The following is a 3,856-nucleotide window of genomic DNA, read 5'->3' as shown; positions in this document are numbered from 1 at the left end:
AATAGCTTGTTCATACATCACGAAGAGCTGATGGACATGGCTAGAAAAGTAAACAACGGCCTAGGAGACGAGTGCTACCAGCCGGCCGCATAGATCTATCAATCTAAGGGCCAGAAAGGGCCGCAGTCATGACGGCCCAGTGCGCAGCGATGGACCCCATGGCAATGATCACATACCTAATCAAAGCACACGCCATGGTGATGGACATCGTAGGGCATCCAAACCCGTAGTGGTAGGAAGTCCCGATGGTGACGAGAATGGCGACAAGACCCAAGACGAAGGACAACGCCGCGGACGAAGCGAGCGATGCACGTACGAGGACCTGGACGTTGCTTGCTTCGCCGATGTCGCGTGGTATCACTGGCAAGATGAGTTGCACAAGTTGAACAAACCAAAGGTGATCAGCAAGTTAACCAAAAAGCCAAGAACACAAATATGATTGGGATGAAATGAGCCAAAAAAGAAAAACCTGAGGAGGAGCAGGAACATCAATGGCGGCAGCAGGTGGAGCCGGAGGAGCATCACCAGCAAGGGCAGCGGCAGCAGCTGGAGCTGGAGCAGGATGGGCACCACCAGCAAAGGCGGCGGCACCAGCAAGGGCGGCGGCAGCAGCAACAAGGGCGGCGGCGGCAGGTGGAGCACCAACAGCAGCGGCGGCAGTAGCTACAACGGGAGGGGCGGCCATGGTCGACAGAAGGCGAAGAGCGGAAGCTTGGGAAGAAGAAAGGAAGGGAACTTGGTTTGGGTGGGATTGTTGGAGGAGACGAGGGCTCTTTTAGAGCGGAGCGGGGCGATGGATGTGACCTCTTTTACCCAGCGTTTCGCTCTTTCTAGGGTCTTGACCGCCGGTCCAAAACATGCTTGCCTCCCTTCCAATCTTCCATGGCTGGCTACCATCCACTCTCTCTCTCTCTCATGTCAGTCCAGTACGGTTTCGTGTGAGACGGTCGATACGCGAATCTCTTGTCCATAAAAGCATCTCCAACAGGCGCGCCAAACTAGCGCCGCACCGCAAAATTCCCCCTTTTAGCGCGCGCGCAACCGGAAGAGCTGCTCCAGCGGGCGCGCGAAAACCGCGCGCGCGACATACGTAGTCCAGCGCGCGGGCCGAAACGCAATCGCGCGCCGCTTATTTGCTGCGCCCGCTCCCGCGCGCTGGACTCTCACGCGCTCGCTCGCACCTCCCACCCCCCTCCAGCCGCGCTGCCGTCGCCGACCGCGCCACCCGGCGACCGTTCCGGCGCTTCCTCGGCCTATCCCCGCCCCTCGCGCGCTTTCTCCGGCCCCCCTCTAGGCCCGCCGCCCCGCGCGCGTGCTGGTCCGCCGACGAACAGCGCCCGCGCGCTCGCTGCCGCTCGGCGCCCGCTAGGTGTTTGACAAAACGTGTAGAAGGTATGTATTGCTCAAAAGCCATGAATTTCGCGCATGTTGATTGTAGTTTTTTATTTATAGCATAGTATTCAACATTGTAGGTGAGTTCGTCGTATGATTCTTCCGAAGAAGAATTTGATATGGAAGAGGAGGAGGATCTTGCAATGATCCTAGCTATGCATATTAATAAAAAACCGAAACACGGTGGTTCGGTTATGGGTCGGCAAAAAATTTGGAGGGATAGGATCGATGCCCACAACAGATTGATCAGGCATTATTTTGCGGAGAATCCCACATACCCCGAGTCGTATTTTCGTCGCCGGTTTAGGATGAGCACCGAGTTGTTCAGGCGCATTACAGAGAAACTAGCGAGCCATGACCGTTTTTTTCAGCAAAGGAGGAATGCCGCCGGAGAGCTCGGGCATAGCACCTTTCAGAAGGTGACAACCGCTTTGCGTATGTTGGCATACGGTATACCGGCTGATCTAGTTGATGATCACTTGGCTATGGGTGAGAGCCAAGCTATCATGTGTGTCAAGCGCTTCGCAGTCGGAATTGTGCAAGTGTTTGGCGAGGAGTATTTGAGATCTCCCACCGCTGAAGACGTCGCAAGGCTTTTGGCGATGAACAAAGCTCGCGGCTTTCCTGGCATGCTTGGCTCAATAGATTGCATGCATTGGAGTTGAAAGAATTGTCCAAAGGCATGGCATGGGCAATTCCACGGCCAAAAAAAGGGTTCCACTATAATCCTTGAAGCGGTGGCCGATCAAGAGACTTGGATTTGGCATGCATTCTTTGGAATGCCTGGATCTTTGAATGACATCAATGTTGTCAACCGGTCACCACCGATGAGTAAGATTGCAAATGGGGAGTTGCCACCGGTGCAGTTTGTAGCAAATGGCCGTACATACAACTATGGCTATTATCTAGCGGATGGCATCTATCCAAAGTGGCAAACCTTTGTCAAGCCGTTGAAAAAGCCAGAAGGTAAGAAAAATCTTGATTTCCACAATGCTCAGGCGGTGGCTAGAAAAGATGTGGAGAGAGCTTTTGGGATTTTGCAAGCCCAATTTGCTATTGTGAGAGGACCGGCTAGATTTTGGGATCAAAAGATGCTTTGGTACATAATGCACGCTTGTGTGATTGTCGGTGTACAAAAAGAGGGGTATACTTTTTGTACCCCTATAACTGTGCACGGGCAGTCTGAGCCACGGGCACCACCACACTGAGCAAGGCAAGGGAGGTGAGCCAAGATAAGGCCGAAACTCAGGAGAAGCAGAACGACGCCAAGACCAAGACCACAAAGAGCAAAGAGGATGAAGCGGACCCCCCCGGCAAGATCCTTGCCGGGAGGCGGTTTTAGCAAACCCGGCAAGACCCTTGCCGTGGCAGCTCGCCCCACACCTACGGAGTGAGTCACCCTTGAGTCCACTGCCCCCATGGGGCAAGGATTCGGGAGACATCCCCGTGGTGGCATGCAGATCTTTGTGAAGGCATTCAAGATCAGATACACCCTTTAGAAGATGGTGATCCTTGGCGGGATCCCAGCCAAGGAGGACCACAAGGCCCCCGGCAAGAGCCTTGCCGGGGATGACAGCAGACGCCACGGCAAGACCCTTGCCGGGGCCCCGACAAGGCCCTTGCCAAGAACACCCATAGGGCCACCATCAGGCCCACGCAAGTCAAACCTCCACCACCGTTCGCATGCAGCCGTCGACCCAACCAGCTGGGCAGGCACCTGCGTGGCGGCATGCGGATCTTCGTGGAGACCCACCACTGCGCCACCTCAGCTGCCTGCCTGCCTACATGGCACCGCGGGCGCCGCTGGCCAGGGCGCGTGTCGACACGAGAGGGAGCGGCGACGGATGAGACAGGGCTCTCCCCCGTCCCTGATAAAGCAAGGACACCTGGGCAAGACGCATTAAATGCGCCTTGTCATGTAATGCGAGGGATAACCTCACATCACTGTACCCTTTCCACCTCCTGTGTGTCACTATGGCAACCCCTTTCCTATAAAAGGAGGCCCGAGGCGACCAGGAGGAAGGATTCGGCTTTTTGGAGCTCCTCACGCCCCATAGCTAGCTCAAGAACACAGATATACAATCCACCAAAGCAGGAGTAGGGTTTTACCCATCCCCGCGGCCCGAACCTGGATAAACAAACCGTGTGCTATCTGTTTGATACGCTCTTCTCACGACCCTGCGCCCCGCAACCGTAGTAGGGATTCTTGTGATCCCATAGGTGTCGTTTCCCACCGACATCTTTGGCGCTCCAGGTAGGGGGCGTAGTTGTGAGAATCGGCTTTAGCAGTTAGTTCGGCGCTTCTTCATCATCATGGCGCCCAAGAAGAAGATGACGGTGGCGGTTGGCCCGTCGGAAGCCGGACATCCCGTCCCGACGCGGGCGAGCAGCGGACCGGTTGTAGAAAGGACCCGGGGCGCCGTTCGCGGACACCAACACCGTCCCAGCAGCCGGAGTTTGGGAG

Source organism: Triticum dicoccoides, chromosome 6A (assembly GCF_002162155.2).
Source record: "Triticum dicoccoides isolate Atlit2015 ecotype Zavitan chromosome 6A, WEW_v2.0, whole genome shotgun sequence".
Taxonomy (NCBI): domain Eukaryota; kingdom Viridiplantae; phylum Streptophyta; class Magnoliopsida; order Poales; family Poaceae; genus Triticum; species Triticum dicoccoides.
The sequence above is the reverse complement of the archived record's forward strand: the minus strand, read 5'-3'. Positions refer to the sequence as shown.